The 20,154-nt window shown below is 43.3% G+C and overlaps 1 long non-coding RNA gene across 3 annotated transcripts in view; it reads left to right on the top strand.

Moving 5' to 3' along the window:
* Nucleotides 1–20,154, top strand: part of LOC135229543 (uncharacterized) — a 141,682-nt gene that overhangs the window by 33,033 nt on the left and 88,495 nt on the right. The window lies entirely within an intron of this gene.

The raw sequence follows: 20,154 nt of genomic DNA, 5'->3' as shown, positions 1-20,154 counted from the left end.
AGAAGGCCCTGGGGGAGGTTGACACCTGCATTCCCCAGCGCTCCTGCTGCTCTAGAAGTGCCTGAAATGCCTCTCTGGGAAAGGCCTTCAGAGTAGTAGGCTCATGGCCCAGGTGGGAATTCAGGCCTATTTTTCTGTTAGAACATCTCATTTCGCTCTGAAAATATTATTATCCAGTTTATTCACCAGGCATGAGTACAGACATCTCATATTTTCAAAATTAACCCCATTCTCTAATACTAATTTGCCACCAAGAGTATATTCCAAAGTTTTTCCAATAGGCTAGAAAGTCTTTGCAAAGAGGGGAGTCCTGCGCCATGTTGTGCAGTGACAACAGGGTTAGCATAATATGTTTACCGAGATACCTACCACTTTTTTTTTATTTTTTATTGTGCTTTATTTGAAACTTTACAGAGCAAATTACTTTCTTGTTCAACCATTTATACACAATTGTTTTGTGACATTGGTTGCAATATTCATGATGTGTCAATATTGTCCTCTCCTGTGCTCCAGTTCCCCGTTTCCATCCGCCATGATTCCTGTTCCGTCATGCCCTCTTTTCAGTGCTTTTGGGCTGGTTTTGTACTTTTGGTCTCATACACATGATTGAACTAAGAAACACTTTCTTCACGTGTGTTATTGTTTGTTTTATAGACCTGTCTAATCTTTGGTGGAGGGCGAACTTCCGAAGATACTTTCCACTTTGTTGCTTGCCATAATTGCTGAAATTCCAAGCCTGCCACCTGAAGAACTTCCTTTAGTGTTTCATTTAGAGCAAGTCTGGTGGCGATGAATTCTCTTAAGCGTCTTTCACCTGAGAATGTCAATATTTTTCCTTTACTCATGAAGGAAATAACAGCCTATAGAACACTGGGTTAATGTTTCTTTTCTTTCAGTGTTGAAAAAATGTTGTTTTCACAGCCTTTTGGCCTCCATGGCTTCTGATGATGAATACAGAGTCATTCCAATTGTTTCTCCTGTGTGAGATGAGTTGTTTTCTCTCTAGCTTCTTTGAAGATATTTTCTTGGTCCTTGTTATTCCACAATTGACAATGAGGCATTTGGGCGTAAAATTATGTGAGTTTAACTTGTTGGAGTTTGCATAGCTTCTTGAATCTGTAAGTTTATGTCTTTCAACAAATTGGGAAAGTGTTGAGCCAGTATTTCTTCAGATACTTTTTTCTACACCACATATTTTCTCTACACCGTATGGAATTCCAATAAATAAATGTTAGATATTTTTGAATTTTTTTGAGGCTCTGTTCATTTTTTTTCAATATTTGTTCTCTGTTTTCAGATTGGATATTTTCAATTGAACTGTTTTCATCTCACTGATCCTTTTGTCTGTCAACAGCATTCCGCTGTAGAGCTGATCAAGTGAATTTTTTATCTCTATTTTTCTGTTTTTCCTGTCTAAAATTTTCATTTGTGAATGGTTTCTATGTATTTTTCTATTTTTCTAAGGTGTGCCTGTTACTTCTTTGAGCATGGTTAAAGTAGCTTTTTAAAGTTTTTGTCTGTGATTCCAAGACTGTGTCTTACTTCAATCTTACAGAAAATGTCGATGTTGTTTGTTTTAGGAATCACTTGACCCAGTTATGTTCAGGCTGCAGGTTCTTTCCCAACTTCTGTGTGCTGTGGCTCAGATGTCAGTTCAGATTTTGAAGACTTTGCAGTGATATTTGGATGTAATCTATGGGAGTGTCACTCAGTCTGGGACCTTGTTGGTGTTCTAACCCATAATGCAGTTCTCAAAGGATTGATCTACTTCTTAGGGTCAGAGCAAAGCATATGCAACTGTGGGAGTGGGGAGGGGTATGAAAAACAACTTTATGGTATCCCTCTCTTGAGCCGCCTGGTCTCTGTCTCTCTGAGGCTCTCTGATGTCTGAGCAGCTACCTTCCTGGTCCACTGGCAAAAATGTTGGGGCTTTAATCTCTTCATTCTGCTGCGCAATTAAGTGACTGGGTCTGCGTATGAGGCCAAATAATGGTAAGATGGAGAAAATGTAACAGAGATTCCTGTACATTATTTGGTCCTTATACTTAGGTCAGAGAGAAGGCACACTGTTTCGGGTGATACTTTGAAACAGGTATGGAGAAAAAGGCTTTAACAGGTTGATAGCTGCATACTAGGTGTTACGGATTAAACTCTGTCTTCCCAAAATGTATATATCAGCTTGACTAGGCCATGCTTCTCAGTATTGTGCGATTATCCACCATTTTGTCAGCTGATGTGATTTTCCAATGTATTGTAAATCATACCTCTATGATGTTAATGATCGAGGTTTTGAAGCAGTTATGTTAAGGAGGCAGGGCTCAGTCTACAAGATTAAGTTGTGTTTTAAGTCAATCTCTTTTGAGATATAAAAGAGAAAAGAGCAGAGAGACAGGGGGACCTCAGTAGCACCAAGAAAGAAGTGTCAGGAGCAGTGCATCCTTTGGACCTAGGATCCCTGTGCTGAGAACCTTCTTGTCCAGGGGAAGATTGGTGACAAAGACCTTCCCCTAGGAGTGACAGAGAGAAAAAGGCTTCCCCTGGAGTTGGCACCCTGAATTTGGACTTATAGCCTTCTAGACTGTGAGGGAATAATTTTCTTTGTTAAAGTCATCCGTTTGTGGTGTTTCTGTTACAGGAGCACTGGATATCTAAGACGCTAGGTACCAGGAGATGTACATTTCCCAGCTCTTTCACTCCCAGGGACACTATGACTAAGTAGCCAATGCCATAAATCCATGCGAGCAGACTGTTCTGATTACTGCTTTGACTCTACTGTCTGTTATGGTAACCACACCCACCTTGTCTTTGTTGATTGAGTGCTACCATTTGGCTGCTACCACCATGGGGTCCAGTCAACTGCATTGTAGTTAGGTGTCTTCATTCAGTTAGGGCAGTTCTCACTGTGGACTCTTACTTACATAAAATAGCAACCACAGAAGTCTTCAATAATGCTGGGGCTTGCTTCCCAAATTTGGACCTCACTGCTGTGGTAAAAAGAGAGCCCTCTGGGCACTCCGTGTGTGGGTCTGTGGGTCCAGCCTAATAAATCCATTCTAACATGCCAATTTCCCTCAGCCTTTGGATACCTTCTCCTACAGTATACAATGGCAGATCTGCCATTTCCACTTGATTTATTGTAGGCCACCACTTAATCCATGCTTCAGTAAACCAGCCAAATAAACTATGAGATCCTTTTCTAACCTCTCAAGCTGAAACACTGAATGAAGAATCTATGCTTCCTGGGCCTATATCAATAAACTCAGACTAATCCACCTTTATGTTGCTTGCACCGTTATCCCACAGCCATAATAGCCATTCCCACACATATTCACCAGGTTTCTGTATGTATGTATATATTAGAAAAATCAAGCAGTTCTTTTGGAGTTTAGCATAGCTTTTCCTGGGTCACACTTCATAGCTCACCTTTTGGGGCTTGTTGGGACTGAAGCCTAGGTATAGGTCTGGAAGCAAAAATGGGCAGTGGCAGTGGGATGTTCAGCCGTGTCTTATAAGGCATCTGCCTAAGGTGATGCCCCAGGCAATGCCCCAGACACCACCCCAGGAGACAACTCAAACAAGACACTTCAGGCACAGCTGGGGTAATCTCATCAGATGGAGGTGGAAGGGATAATTGTTTTACTGGGAAGGGTGCCTTAGCAGGCAGAGTTAGAGAATCTCTTCAGATGGGAGTAAGAGGTCTGGTTCTGTTAGGAAGAGCGATTCAACAGAAATTGGAGGTTCATTGTCCCCCGCTTCCTGACTATCTGCCCATATGTCCTCATCCCAAGTTTCAGGATCCCATTTCTTCCCAATCAGTGCCCTTACTTTAACTTCAGAAACCATTTGAGGTTGGATATTCAACTGGCGCTTTAATTCAGTCACTCTTATGATAAGAATCTGAGTTTATTTTTGGCAGCATTAGCCTTGTTACTATAAGAAATATGGTTTTCTTTCTGGGCACAAGTGGCAGCTTTCAGGTCTTGTATGTGGTGCTTGAGCTTTGAGCCCATTTCTTTCATTCACCAGTGTGGCTCCAAAAGCAGGACCAACCAAGCAGCTTCCTTATTATTCTTATTCTGACAAAATTATAGAAAAGTATCAAATATGTAATCAGGCAGAGCCTTGTCTCTCACAAATATTTGATCCAGTGGTAGTAGTATTTTGCGTATTTCTATTGTCACCTCCCACCATGGATTAGCAATAGCCTATTTACTACTGGAGACAGTCATCAGTGCCTTTAAGATTAGCCAGACTTGAGAATCAATTCAAAAAACTCGTCCTTAAGATTTGGTTCCTCTGGAACCACTGTAGGTACCAAATATCTTAGCCTGGGATCTCTAGAGATGCAAAACTGGTGAACAGAATATATATATACACACATATATATGAAAAAAAAAAGTGTGTGTATATATATATGTGTGTATATATATATATACATAAATTTTTTTTTTTTTATATGGAAACCCTAGTCGCATAATGGTTAATAGCTATAGCTGCTAACCAAAAGGTTAGCATTTCGAATCCACCAGGCGCTCCTTGGGAACTCTGTGGGGCAGTTCTGCTCTGTCCTGTAGGGTCACTATGAGTTGGAACCGACTCGACGGCAATGGGTATACACACACACACACACACACACACACACACACATATGCTTACATATGTTAGTTGTGGCTCTTAGAGGCCATCGATCCTGTGTAAAACAGAATGAAACACTGCCTGATCCTGAACCATCCTCACAATCATTGCCATGTTTGAGCCCATTCTTGCAGCCATTGTGTCAGTTCATGTTGTTGAGCGCCTTCCTCTTTTTTTTTCTGACCCTCAGCTTTTCCAAGCATGATGAGCCTCTCCTGGGACATGTCCTTCCTGAAAATATGTCCAAGGCACGTGAGACGAAGTCTCGCCATCCTTGCTTCTAAGGTGCATTCTGGGTGTACTTCTTCCCAGATGGATTTGTTTATTCTTCTGGCAGTCCATGGTATATTCAGTATTCTTTGCCAACACCATATTTTAAATGAATCAGTTCTTTGGTTTTCCGTATTCATTGTCTAACTTGCTCAAGCATGTGAGGTGATAGAAAATATCATGGCTTTGCTCAGGCACACCTTAGTCCTCAAAGTGACATCTTTCCTTCACAACACTTTAAGGAGGTCTTTTGCAATAGATTTGCCCAATGCAATACATTGTTTGAATTCTTGACTGCTGCTTCTGTGGGCATTGATTATGGATTCAAGTTAAATGAAATGCTTGATGACTTCAGTATTTTCTCTGTTTATCATGGTGTTGCTTACTGGTCCAGTTGTGAGAATTTTTGTTTTCTTTATGTTGAGGTGTAATCCATACTGAAGGCTGTAGTGGTTGCTCTTCATCAGTAACTGCTTCAAGTCCTCTTTACTTTCAGCAAGCAAGGTCGTATCAGCTCCATATCATAGGTTGTTAGTGAATCTTTCTCCAAAACTAATGCCATGTTCTTCTTCTTACAGACCAGCTTCTCAGATTATTTGCTCAGCATACAGATTGAGTAAGTATGGTGAAAGGATACCGCCATGACACACAACTTTCTGATTTTAAACCACACAGTATCCCCTTGCCCTACTCAAATGACTGCCTCTTGGTCTACGTAGATATTCTGCATGACTACAGTTAAGTGTTCTGGAATTCCCATTCTTTGGTAAGCTATTCAATTTGTCATGAGCCACACAGTTGAGTGTGCTTGTATAGTAAACAAAAATAGGTAAACATCTTAGTGATAGTCTCTACTTTCAGCCAAGATCCATCAGACATCAGAAATGATATCCCACGTTCCATGTCTTCCTCTGAATCCAGCTTGAATTTTTGGTAGTTCCCTGTCTGTGTACTGCTGCAACTGTTTTTAAATTATATTCAGCAAAATTTTTCTTGCATGTAATGTTAATGACATTGCTCGATAAGTTCCGCATTCCGTTGGACCACCTCTCTTTGGAATGGGCACACATATAGATCTCTTTCAGTCATTTGGTCAGGTAGCTGTCTTCCAAATATATTGGAATAGACAAGTGAGCACCTCCAGCACTGCGTCCGTGTGTTGAAACATCTCATTTGGTACGCCATCAATTCCTGGAGCCATGTTTTTTGCCAATGGCTTCAGTGCAGCTTGGAGTTCTTCCTTCAGTACCATCAGCTCTTGATCCTATGCTACCTCCTGAAATGGTTGAACGTCGACCAATTGTTTTTGGTGTATTGAGTCTGTGTATTCCTTCCATCTACTTTTGATGTTTCCTGTGTTGTTCGATATTTTGCCCATAGAATCCTTCAGTATTGCACCTAGAGGCTTGAATATTTCCTTCAGTTCTTTTAGCTTGAGAAATGCCAGGTGTTTTCTTCCCTTTTGGTTTTCTAACTCCAGATCTGTTCACATTATATTATCATACTTTGTCTTCTCCAGCTTCCCTTTCAGGTATTCTATTGAGCTCTTTTACTTTATTTTTCCTTCCATTCTCTTTAGCTACTGTACATTCAAGAGCAAGATTCAGAGTCTCTTGTGACATCCTCTTTGGTGTTTGCTTTCTTTCCTGTCTTTCTAATGACTGTTTTTTTCATATATGATGTCCTTGCTATCATCCCACAACTAATCTGGTCTTCGATCATTAGTGTGCAGTGCATCAAATCTATTCTTGAGATGCTCTCTAAATTCAGGTTTGATATACTCAAGGGCATACTTTGACTCATGGACTTGTTTTAATTTTCTTCAGCTTCAACTTGAACGTGAATATGAGCAACTGATCATCTGTTCTGCAGTCAGCCCCTGGCCTGATTCTGACTCATGATATTGACCAAGTGAAGAGTGATTCAGAGAAAAACATGGGTAGAGTGTGACCTAATTTCCATAAAAACAAAGAAATGAATGTACTTACACGTGTCCCGGCAAAAAGAAGTGTGTAAAAGGGTACATATGTATCTTTGGACACTGGACACTTCAGGGGAGCAGGTACAATATACTTATGTGGGGATGGCTCTTATTAAAACTTCTATATACAAATCTCTATTGTTAAATGTGTTATAAGAATGTAAAAGCTTTTAAAGTTTAATAACATCATACGTGTATGTGTGTGTATTTGAAACTTTTTTTTTTTTTTTACTATTTTATATATGTGTTTTTTAGTTATCTAGTTTTTTTTTTTAGTGTGGCTATTTTTTTTTAGTGTGGCTATAGCAGAGATACCACAAGTGGATGGCTTTAACAAACAGAAGCTTATTCTCTCACAGTTTAAGAAGCAACAAGTTTGAAGTCAGGGCACCAGGTCTAGGAGAAAGCTTTCTCTCTTTGTGGCTCTGGGGGAAGGTCCTTGTCATCTATCTTCCCCTGGCCTAGGAAATTCTCAGCGTGTGGACACTGGGTCAAAAAGACGTGCTCCACTCCAGGCACTTCTTCCTTGGTGGTATGAGGTCCCTCTCATTTCCGCTCACTCTTCTCTTTGTATCTCAAAAGAGACTGACTCAAGACTCACCCTAATCCTGTAGATTGTGTCCTCCCTCATTAACCTAACTGTCTCTAATCCCGCCTTATTAACATCACAGAGGTTAGAATTTACAACACATAAGTAATTACATCAGATCACAAAATGCAGGACAACCACGCAATACTGGGAATCATGGTCTGGCCAGGTGGGCACACATTTTGGGGGACACTATTCAATCCATAACAATAGAGAAAACACTGTCTTCAATGCCAGATTCAGAGACTTTTATCCATCTATGAAGGGCAAACACAGAAATTGAACAAAATTCAGACCAGCGAATTATTGCTTGCTCTTGTAACTAATGACTTCTTCTGGTCTCTGTACCTGGAAATGGCCAAAACGAATTCTGTGAGGATTAATTCAGTTATTGCTAAAACATCTACTGCATTTACATGTCTACAGATAAGGAAGAATGCTGGACACCATGTGTGATTCATTAAGTAACACAGGGACTATTAGACTGTTGTTCTCCTTCTCTGATATGCCACTATCACCTTCTCCCCTTGTTGCTCTCCTGAAAAACCCACACTTGTATATTCTAGGCTTTTTTCCAGGATTGAATTTGCAGGAAGTTAAAGATACATCTTTGAAAGATAAAGAAGACTTTGGCCACATTGTCTTTAGACAGTTGAACTTCCCAGCCAGCCTCTGTGCAGGATGGGAATTCACAATCCCTCGTACTCAGTACCTCTGAGCAGGACAGGATTTCTGTTTCATTATCAGGAGACTGTGGAATTCACCCCTCTTCAGAAAACTTACTTTCCTTTGCCTCAAACTCTCCCTCTCAGGATCTGTCACGGTCACTCTGAGAAATTCACATGGGCAGCCTGTATGGAAGTGCCCATCCTAGAGGCCCTGCCCTCCTTTCCTTGCTCCATAGGGCTTCCTCTGACACTTGGGGTCGCATCTCCCAGGGAGTACACACCTCTGGCACTTCCAGGGATTCCCAGGCCCTGGGATACTGTGGATGGGACTTGGAACTCAATCTGTTTCTTCCCATCCTCACCTTTGGTTATCTGTGTTCTGTCTTCACCAGATTTAGGAGGCCTTGTCTTCTCTTTGCTCATTTCATTTCAGTCAGGCTTTTCTATTCCAACTCTCTGATCTCAGGACAGATCAGGTTAGACCACAGAAAAGAGAAAGACCAAGCAAACATCACTGATCTGTGCAGAAGCTGCTGGGAAGGGATTCGATTCTCACTGGTTTAGGGTTTTATGCCCACTGCTCACCGGCAGGCAGGTTCCCCCCAGAGTCTGGCTTCTGTCTGGTACCTTGTACTACAAAGAACTCAGTGACCAGCCCACCTTCACAATCACACCTCCCTTAGAGCTATCTTTGCAGAGGCTCTTTCTCAGACTTCCATGTCCCACTGAAATCCCATTTCTCTTTCCTTACAAACATTGTGCTCATTCTCAGGGCCCCGAGACCTTATCTGCAGGTGAGTCTTGTCCTCTTCTCTCCTTGGCTTTTGAGTGGACCTCATGTCTTCGGACAGCTATCCTGGGGCTTCTTCCACCCTGGTGCTCTGGGGCTGGATCTCTCCATGTACTAGAGGGGGCGTGGAAGGGGCACAAGGCTAAAAGGATGGATCTTCCAGGTGAGGTGGGTTTAAGAAGCCTGAATGAAGTTCTTCCCTGAAGGGTGCATATTTTGCAGTCCACACATCCTGCTTCTCTCAGTCTGAGAGTCCTAGCATGTCTTCATGTGCTTTCTCCTTTGACTTTGAGGCCATGCCTGCACCCTCTGCAGCCAGGTCTCCCACATGTGTAGCAGCACCAGTAGGTGTGGTAGCCTCTTCAGCCCCTGTCTCCTCCTCCATATGCTCCTGGAGGTACCTGGCTCTTCTTGCCAGGACTCCAGGATGCTGACCAGGAACTCAGTGTTGGTTAGACTGAGGGCAGCCAAATCACAACCATGCCTCCTGGGGGGGGGGGGCGGGGGGCAGGGCTTGAATATGTCAGCATAAGGGTCAGTATTTTTCTGAGTATGAGGGAATGATTGGCGAGTTAAGGAAGAAAGAGAAGGAGTTTGGGAGGGGAATGTAAGCTCCAGTGACAGACAGAAGATGGGGTGGGGGATCTCTCAAAGGGTATTAGAGGCCAGTCAGAAAAGCAGGAAGCAGCAGGAAGCAGGGTCAGTGGAGGGCAGCACTGGGTGGAGGAGGACAGCAGAGGTAATAGTAGTGGGGAGGGCAACAAAACTGGCCTGAAAAGAGTGATACATGACTGATCCTAGATGAAGCTCAGGTTGAGAAAAGTAGGAAAATAAAAAATTCTATCCTGTAGCCATGTTTGTGGTTAGGGGTTGTTAGGCTCTTGAGGGAGGTGGGCAGGAGACACAGGAGGGGAAGGGGAGTTCCTGGATCTAGGGAGGAGTCTACAGCCCTTCTTCTGCCCTCAATGATATGGGTTCTGGGCTGTTCAACCTACTACTCCCAGAACCTCCTGAATAATTTCCTTAGTTCTTCACATGGTATATTAATTCCATCTCAGTAGAAAATATAATAATGAAGTACGCTTCTTCCTACCCACCCTTTCCACCATCCTATACTCTCTGCCCCAGTTGCCCACTGGCTTCCTTCCCTTCCATCATGTTCAGATCCAGAACAAAAGAGTGCCTTGTCTGCAGCTATTCTGGAAAGCTCTCAAACTTACAATTGAATTCTTTTGTTTCATCCCTCATTTATTCCTACATTTCTTATTGACAAAATAAACTTTGGTTAATTATCTACTAAATGACAGAAAGTGCTTTCTCAGGAGAATCTTCCTTATGACCTTATCCATTCATCCCAAATCCTTCATCTTGTCCTACCATGGCTCTCTTTTCTGGTGGAAGTCAGAGCTTTTGTTCTGTAGCACTCATCAATCTGGGTCGATTTTTCCTCATCTTTATCTACAGTCTTAGAGAAAGGCCTTTTCCTCGTGTATCACTGTTTCATCCTGCCTGGGTGAAGATGTCCAAACATAATGGTCTCTGAAGGACATTTATCCCTTCTCCCAGCAGGACCCTTTGATAACCTGGGGACTCTGGCTTGCTCCTGAATTTCCTTGATTCAGTAGCTAAGGTTTCTCTCCCACAAGACCTGAGATCGGCACCCTTTTCAAAAAGCAGCTGAGATCTGAGTTAGCACCAAGGCTTCCGTAATCCTGTGTGACATCATTGCTGACAGTGCTGAGTTCCATGGGCCCAGTTTGAAGCTAAACAGGGCAACCAGAAAAACATGAAACTGTCAGGTAGGCACTTGAGAAGTGCTAGTGCCAATGTGGGAAGAAGGAGATTAGATACTAAAAATGAATTGCAACTTTTCCGTGCCATGTAAGGGGTTACTATCCCCTGGTGGGTAAAGAGAGCACAGGGAATGATAACAGTATCATGGGCAGCTGCTTTCTCCCAGTCCTCTCATTTGACTCTGTTGGAATCATGTCTCTCCAGCTCTGGTTATAAAATGTCCACTCTGAGCCACTCTTAGGTCTCCTTAGCCTCTGAGGCTTCACACAGGCTCTGCTCTCTGACTAGGAGATGTTCTCTCCCTTCCCGTCTGCTGGCCTACTCTCCCTGGTGAAGCGTGAAGGTGAAGAAAACTGTCCCCATTGGAAAGATTAGGCTCATGACTTCACCAAGAAGCCCTAAGACTCAGGAGTTTTGTGGTCAGTCAGAATGGGAAGTTTGGGAGTTGACTTGGGGAACTGCTTTTGTTTAGGAGGCCATTTAGAAGAGAAAGCAGCAAATGGGGAGACCATTTGAGGAGGAAATTAAGAAGGTTGGGGTGGTGATGAGGAAGGAGGAGTCTTCTCCAAGGAAAATAAAAGTTTCCACATGGGGATGGTAGGGGCTTGTTTTGTGTGACCCCAAAGGAGAGAAGAGGCAGGAATGGTAGGGAAACAATAGAACAAAAGATAATCTGTGCCTGTTCACAAATGTAACAAATGCCCCAGTGTTTTCAGCCTGTTTCCTCAGACTTTTCTCATCAAGCCATCCCTCCCCTTTTACTGAAGCCTCTGGAAAATACCTGAGGCTTCCTGGATGCTCGGCCTTTTTTCACCCCTTAACTATTCAGTCATATTCCCAACTTGGTTCAGGCATCACTTCCTGGTTGTAGTCTTGCCTGAATCTTCTCCTGGTAGATGAGTCCACTTCTTGCTCTGTACTCCATTGTACCCAGGAAACCCTTTACTGCAGCATAAAACACAATTGCATTTACTACACATTCTTCCTCTCTCTGTGCCCACGCCTTCTATGAGACTCCAGAGCACCTTTCATTAGCAGTAGGAGTCTTCTTCTACCTGTTGAAGGCCGACCTTACGGTTGCTTCAGCCATTGAAATAGTAGCAGAGATGATACAAGGAGAGAATTGAAAAGATTTTACATTGAGTCTTGCCCTTTTGTTGCTCTTAAACCCTGAGAACCTGTGGGAGTGACCCCAGGCCAGCCTGCTGAATGATGAGGGACCATTGGAAAGAGGATCCAGCGGTTTCCCTGAGTTGATTTTATGAAACTGGCTCGCAGGTGACCTGGAATCAAATTGTAGGCACATGAGTAAGCCCTGCTGTGAGCCGCTGTGGCTGGCCCAGATCAGAAGAACCCCAAATTGACAACCTGAAAAATTGTGAGCTTAGTAAATGGTTGTTTTTTTAAGACACTACCTTTTGGAGTCATTTGTTACACAGCAATACGTGACTGATACACCTGTTAACTTGGCCGTTTCTCTCACCAGGCAGTGAGGCAGCTTCTGTAAGTCATTTCATCACTAAGAGCATCTGGCCTAGGGTCTGACATGTAGCTGTTTATACAGGAAATCTTTGTTGACTTAATGCATGAATGAGTAATACGAATTTTATGTGCGAGTCTGCACAAAATCATGTATGAATAAAAGCATGATTTTTTAAAAAATAAAATGAATTGAGGCTCAGAACTACCTGCTTACAAAATTGAGGGGAGTTTTTAACCTCACTTACTTTTAGGGTACTCCCTCCTCCAGATATGCAATGATTCCCAGGGTCTAATGAAGGACCAGTGCTTGGAGAAGACCTTGAACACACCCATTGCCTCAGCGTATGTGGGTGATCTCTCTAGAAGCATTCGTTCTGCTGTTTCCATTCTCAGCTGGATCATGAGAACCTTGGTGGGGCTGTCAACAGCATAATAGGGTTTGTCTACTTATGTGCCTGCATCAGCCTTTGAGGTGCTGTAACCCCCTCCAGGGCACTATCAAGAAGGAGGTCCTACCCCTTCCCAATGTCTAGGACCCTACTATCTGACTGTCACTCTTCCCCTGGGCTCCGGTTCACTCAGTGTGATCACCTCAGTGAGCTGAGGCTTTTACCACAGACTCTTCAGAGTCTTGAAGTTTCAGGGCTTCAACACTGTGAGTCCAGCTATCTCCTTGAAATGAGGTAGGGAAGGAGGAAAAACGTAGGAAGATTTTATTTTCCATTTAATGTTGCAATAAAATTTCTTGCCCTGCATTTTCGAAGGGTCCTGCCTAACAATTCCCTCTGTTCTCTTCCAAGATGTAGGACGATGAAGAGTGAATGTTTGTTGTGTCATAATCTGCAGAAGGATGCAATGTGCACATGGGGTCCATTCCCCCGATGCTCACACTAGAGCACCCCACCCATGTGGAAATCTCTGCAAGTGTTACTGAGTCCCTCCCACATCCACAGTGAACAGCCTTCAGATTCTTATAAGAGGGAATTGTGTCCTAACACCAGCTGCTCCCTGGAAACCCTATGGGGCAGTTCTACTCTGTCCTATACGGTCTCTGAGTCAGAATTGACTCGATGGCTACGGGTTTGGTTTTTTCTTTCAGCCGAGTGGTGAGAGTTTGATGTCAGCTCCATAATCATGTTATTAAAAAATAATGACAGGGTAGCAGGTGAAAGTAACAAAACAAAACTGAAATGTAATGGCTTTTTCACATTTATTGGCCCCACAGAGTTCCTTCGAGGTGTTTACTTTTCACTAGATTCGGAGAAATCTTTGTGAGAGAGACAACAGCTTGAGATAGCTCCAAAATTACATGTTTCCCTCCTTAATGTTAGGTTACATTAAGAGCTGGTTGGCTGATTTATCATCTGCCTGCTTCACAAAAATAGAAGGCCCATGCAGGGAGGAACTTGTCTGTTGTGTTTGTCAGAGCATCCTGGTACCTGGCACCTAAGAAGTGCTAAAAAATGATTTGAGTGAATGTGGGTGGGTTTTTATAAAAAACACTGTGTTGCTGTCTTTATTTAGTTAAATAGTGAAAACAGGGATAAGGAAAATGGAGACAATTATTTGTATAATTTAGAGTTACATAAGATGAGAATAGAAGTTGAATAATGAAGAGATAAAAAAAATAAGCTGTACGGATGGAATGTACCCCCTTCCCTTTGCTTTGGAGGGAGACGTTTTAAAATTGGATTGTTTTTTCCCTACTGATTTATAGGTTCTATATGTTAATTGAAAAGTTAGTCTTTTAGGAATCACAAATACTTCTATTGAGATACAATTCACCTGCCGTAACACTGCCTTTGAAAATATGCACAATACCGTGGCTTTTAGTATATGGGCAGACTTGGCACAACAGTCACCACTTTCTAGCTTAAGAATATTTTCAGTGCCCCGTAAATAAAGGCCCTTGTTAATAAAGGCGTATTAACAGTCATCCTCATTACTCCTTTCCTCCAAGCCGTAGCAACCACTAATCTACTTCTGTCTGTGTTGGTTTGTCTGTTCTGGACATTTCATGTAAATGGAATCATACACGATGCGGTCATTTGTGTTTGGCTTCTTTCATTTAGCGTAATGTTCTCAAGGTTCGTCCATGTTGTGGCATGTATCAGTACTTGGTGCCTTTTTTGTGGCTGAGTAATATTCCAGTCTATGAATATACCACATCCTGTCTATCAGGTCATGACATGTGGGTTCTCTCCACATTTTGGCTGTTACGAATAACACTACTAGGAATCTTCTGTGTGAGTTTGTATGTGAACATGCTTTTGATTCTCCGGGTGCAGACCTAGGAGTGCAATTGCAGTGTTGTATGGGAATTCTCTGTTTAACTTTCTGCAGAATTGCCAAACCATTTTCCAAAACAATTGGATCATTTTACATTTCCACCAGCGGTATTCCAGCTTCTCCACATCGTCGCCGACACTTGTCCATCCTGTTGATTTTAGCCATCTTAGTGGTTTTGAAATAATAGTGCACTTTAGTTTAGATTTGCATTTCCCTGATGACTAATGAGGTTACGCTTCTTTTACTGTGCTTGTTGACAGTTTCTACACCTGATTTCGAGAAATCTCTATTCAAATCCTTAGCCTGCAAGCTTTTTTTCAGCTCTTTGCCTGTATTTTTACTCCCTTCATATACTTTTTGATATGCCAAAGATCTATAGATCTTAACAGTTTTAGCCTTCATATTTTGGGATTTTTAAAAAGTCTTTCTCTTTTATCAATAAAAAGAAAATAAAAACCTCTAAAATTTTTATGGTTGCATATTTTAATTTTAAATATTCTATCCATCTGGAATTTTGTTTTGTGTAAGGTATGAGAAAAAGGATGAAAACATTTTTACAGGTGGTCTGAGTGATTACCAGATTGCTACAAACGCTCCTTTTCCCATGACCCATATCTTAACTGCATTTTCCCGTAGTCTGTACAGAGACGCCTTTTTACAAAGGGAGGCCACCATTCCCAGCCATTTCATTTTAAGGTTTGTTTTCTGCAGTTAAATCCCTTGTGTATCTTATCTACACACCTTTTCTTTTAAGCTAATACAAATTTTGTGTGAGTAGGACCTTGGCGAGTGTAAGATGGGCTTGAATTTCATAACTGGTTCCGTGTGGTGCAGCCCAGCAGACGGACAGACAGAAGCAAGGGCTGCAGAGGCGACAGAAGCTATGAGAACATGAGCCTCTAGAGATGTGCTGTGGAATTTCAGATAAAGATTCCACGTGCCAGGAATAGTCTACATCATGTGGACGCAGTGGTGAAAGTACACTTTGTCCCTGCCATTGTGAAGGGGACACCCAGTGCGGATGGGAGGGGGACTGGTAAAATGCAGTCCAGAGAAAGGACAGACCATGCTCCAGGAACCACACTGGACTTCAGAGAGCTTTGTTGGCTGCCGTTCATCTGTCCGGCTTCTAGATGTCAGAGTGCCCTCAGGCTCAGTGCTTAGTCCTCTCTCTCTATTGACACCCTCTCTCTAGGATGCCTCAGGGAGTTGGTGGCTGTCTGTCTGTAGCTGAGGATGTGATGTTTACACCTCCATCCATTTCAACTCCTCCTGGTTCATGACTTCTATTCAAATGTCAGAGTAACTCTGTGTACCGAGTTCTTCATCTGTAAAATGTGCCTTATAATGATACATTCCTCACATGGGTATCATGCAGAGCAAGTATCTTAAGAGAGGAGAAGCCCTCACAAGAGTCCTGGCACCAGTAAGTGTTAGCTGTCAGTATTATTACCTGCCATCTCCACGTAGATGTCTGACAGCTATGCCATGTTACCAACGCCATGAAACAATTCTTGGTCCCAACCCCATTCCACCCTTATCGATGAATTTCTCAGGGCTTCAGTGATGGGAATGTGTGCGTTTTTCCACATAATGGACACGGCTAATAAAGGTTGGCCTGGTCCTTCATAATAAGTTGCTACAAAGTTTATATGGGTGGACTCAGACAAGTGATAGCCAACTAATATAGACAAAAAATAGAACTCTCAGCTGCTCATATTTGTACTCTCAGCCTAGAATATCTGGTGAGGGTACTATATGGACTGAATTGTGTAACCCCAAAGGTACGTTGAAATCCTAACTACTGTACCTATAAATGTGACCTGATTTGGAAATAGGGGATTTTTAAAATTATTTTAATGAGGCCATACCAGTGTAGGGTGAGTCCTAAACCTAATCCCTTCTGAGTTACAAAAAGAACAGAATAGACACAGACACAAACAGGGGAAGAGGGAGACAGACAAAGGGGAAGATAATCTACAAGGCCAGGAACGCAAAGGGTGGCTGGAAGCTGCTAGAAGCTGAAGTAGACACGAGCCATGCCCTGAATTCCTACTTCTAGCCTCCCGAACTGTGAGAAAATAAATATCTGTTCTTTAAAGCCACCCAATTGTGTTATTTTTTTCTTATGGCAGCACTAGATGACTAACACATACCCATGGCTATACATGAAGCCTGGTGTAAAATAGTGTTCTCCCCTCCTTGTCTAGCCCACCTGAATCCTGCTATTTCCTTGTCAGTGTCCTCTGCTTTCACTAAGAGCTACAACAGAGTCGGCTTGATGCTGATGCATAGAAATGCAGTTTATTTTTTAGTTTATATTTATGATTGACTAGCGTTAATTTCAATGGTTTGTTAATTTTTCCGTGGAGGCATTTCTGTAATCTATGAGTAATAGCAGTTGCAGCTTTTCCTTCTTTTTGTTGTCATTTTGTTCTAGCTTGGGCCTCCAGTGTTAAATATTTAATATAAATAATGATAGAAAGCATCCTTATTTTTTTAATATTTTTGTGTGTGCTTTAAGTGGAAGTTTTCAAATCAAGTCAGTCTCTCACACAAAAACGCGTATACACCTTGCTACACACTCCCAATTACTCTCCCCCTAATGAGGCAGCCTGCTCTCTCCCTCCACTCTCTCTTTTCGTGTCCTTTTCGTCAGCTTCTAAACCCCCTCCACCCTCTCATCTCCCTTCCAGGCAGGAGATGCCAACATAGTCTCAAGTGTCCACCTGATCCAAGAAGCTCACTCCTCACCAGCATCCCTCTCCAACCCATTGTCCAGTCCAATCCATGTCTGAAGAGTTGGCTTCGGGAATGGTTCCTTTCCTGGGGCAACGGAAGGTCTGGGGGCCATGACCACCGGGATCCTTCCAGTCTCAGTAAGACCATTAAGTATGAATTTATGAGAATTTGGGGTCTGCATCCCACTGTTCTCCTGCTCCCTTAGGGTTTCTCTGTTGTGTTCCCTGTCAGGGCAGTCATTGGTAGTAGCCGGGCACCATCTAGTTCTTCTGGTCTCAGGATGATGTAGTAGCTGATTCACGTGGCCCTTTCTGTCTCTTGGGCTCGTAATCACCTCGTGTCCTTGGTGTTCTTCATTCTCCTTTGATCCAGGTGGGTTGAGACCAATGGATGCACCTAAGATGGCTGCTTTCTAATGTTTAAGATGCCAGACGCCAGTCTTCAAATTGGGAAAGCATCCTTATTTTAATGCTAATTAATTTTAAAGAGAATGTCCCACATTTTCCCATGAACTATCATGCCAGTTGTATTTTTCCAACTTAAGGAACTCCTTTTCTGGTCCATGATTGCTCAGAGTCCTTATCTCTCAGTGTGATTGGATTTTATCAACTGCTTTGTTCCCATCTCTTGAGGTGAGCATGTCTTTTCTTCTTCCATCTATGCTTATGGTGAATTAAATTATTAAATCTTTAATGTTCACTCAAGCTTGCATGCTGACGATAAACCCCCTTGATGATGGCGTATTACATGGTTTATACTTTGCTGGATTTCCTTTGCCAGTATTTTATGTAGGTTTTTGCATCTCAGTTACTTGGTGTGCTTGCCCTGTAACTCTTCTTCTATCATCCTTGTCTAATTTGGTGTCAATATTAAACTAGCCTTAGGGATGAAGTAGAGGAGCATCTCATCTTTTTCTCTTCTTTTCTGACTTTGCACAAGATTAAAATGCTCTGTTTCTTGCCTGTTTGCTGCAACCTGAATGAAAGTGGTCTCGGCCTCCTATTTTCTTAGGGAGATCTTGAACTACTGACCCACTTTGTGTAGTGATTAAGGTCTTTTCTGGTGCTACTTAGAAAAATTTCCACTGCATGTTCTAGGCTGCTAGGATTTCATCTTTAAATGTTATGTTGTTATCACAATTTTCAGTCTCATCCACATCAATTAATCAATCCCAGATTTTCCCTCATTTTTCCAAAGTCAGACTCTACATCTCTTCCTGGCACCAATTCCCTTATCTAAGACTTGTTTGCAAACAAAAATACAACCCAGCATCTTTGAGTCCATGATGTGAGAATACAGTCCCATATAACTTTTTTTGTAACTGTTGTTAAGTGTTTCTCCTCTTTTTTTTTTTTTTTGTTCATTTCCCACCTATCTAGCAGTTTCAAAGTTGTGCAGTTAAGGTTGAGGTCATTAGCTGGATTGACTCCGTGCAGGGCCATGGGGTGCTAGTTGCAAATGGACATCAAAAGAGCACTCCTCTAGAACTAGGAGGCAGGAGGAGGTGGTTGGGCGGTTGCGGGAGGGGGGAGGGAACTGGGCAGGGCTGTGTGGAGAGGGACGCCCAGGGGAGGTGCCAGGTCGGAGGCTGCCCCACCACAATCTCAGGTGCATCAGGAAGGAGCTGGCTGCAGGAGCCTTTCGCGAGAGTCCCAGCCCACCCAGCCTTGGCCTGAACTCAGACCCGCTAGGCTCACAGGTCCCACCAGAACTAGGGGAAGCCTGAGGCTACCGATGTCAAGTCCCAGGGTACACCCCTGAGCCCAGTCACAGTGCTTATGCTGGGATAGTAGGGCAGAGGAGGCGTATGGGGACTTGGGTCCAGAGGGTGACCCAGAAAGGGTGGGAGAGTTGTGGTCACTCTAGGACTCTGGCTCCGCACGTGAAGGGCCCCAGGTTGCACTTCCAGGAGGAGAAGGCGAAGCCACAGAGGCCACACTGCTCACACAGCAATCCCCCACCCCCCTCCGCCCTTTCTCCAGGCGGGACGCCCCTCCTGTGCTGTCCTCAGAAGGGCTCTTCAGGGACCGCACCCCTAGTTTGCGGAGCAGCAGAGCCTGCCCCAGTCTGGACCAGGGACTTTATTTCTTCCACTCTCACCACTGGCTGAAGGCAGACTCCTGTCTCCACAGACTAAAGAGGAATTATCAAAATGAGCTCGAAACTCTAGATTTGAGTTAAGGATCATAAATTAACACAGAGAAATACAACTTTAACAACAAAGACCTGTTTGGAGCCCCAGTTGGAATTAAAAAAAAAAAAAACTTGAACAGAGGGAGTGATAAAGTCTTCCTTCTTTTGCCACCCTCTCTCGGTGGTCCCAAGCTTTCTCATCTCCCACCTCACAAGACTGTATCAACTGCTTTGAGACTTTTAGAATAAAGATCCCCAGGCATATCACTGCTGTTACCCTGTGAGGATTTCCCCAGTGCTGGGTTAGAGTAAGACAGAATCCTTCCAAGGCTTCCAGGGCCTGTGTACTGGACGGTCAGCACACGGAGCCTCAGAGCCCACTTCGTTTTTCCTGTAGTTGGGCATGACCCCAGGGACATGACCCTGAGAGTGCTGACACTTCCTGAAGCCAGTGACCCTCCCCCTGGGCTTCTCTCTGCATGGGTCTCAGAATCTCTGAGGCCAACTTGTACCCTCGGAAGTGTTTCTGCTGAAGGACACGTAAACAGCACTGTGGATTTGTGTCCTGCAGTCTGCAAAACTGCCTCCCCTGAGTGGGGTGAGGAGCTACTGAAATACTGAAATCATTGAAACTAGCAGAAGCCACAGCTCATGGTGCTGGGAGAAAACTGGGAAGGACGGAGAGGTGAAGAGGCTATAAAGGCCCAGTCATGAAGGCGACCATGGGCCAGGATGTCCTGAAGTCGCAAAGCTGACCAATGCTGAGTGCCCTAAAAGCTGC

The sequence above is a fragment of the Loxodonta africana genome, unplaced genomic scaffold, assembly GCF_030014295.1.
Source record: "Loxodonta africana isolate mLoxAfr1 unplaced genomic scaffold, mLoxAfr1.hap2 scaffold_36, whole genome shotgun sequence".
NCBI classification, from domain to species: Eukaryota; Metazoa; Chordata; class Mammalia; order Proboscidea; family Elephantidae; genus Loxodonta; species Loxodonta africana.
This window is presented reverse-complemented; position numbering and strand designations above follow the sequence as displayed.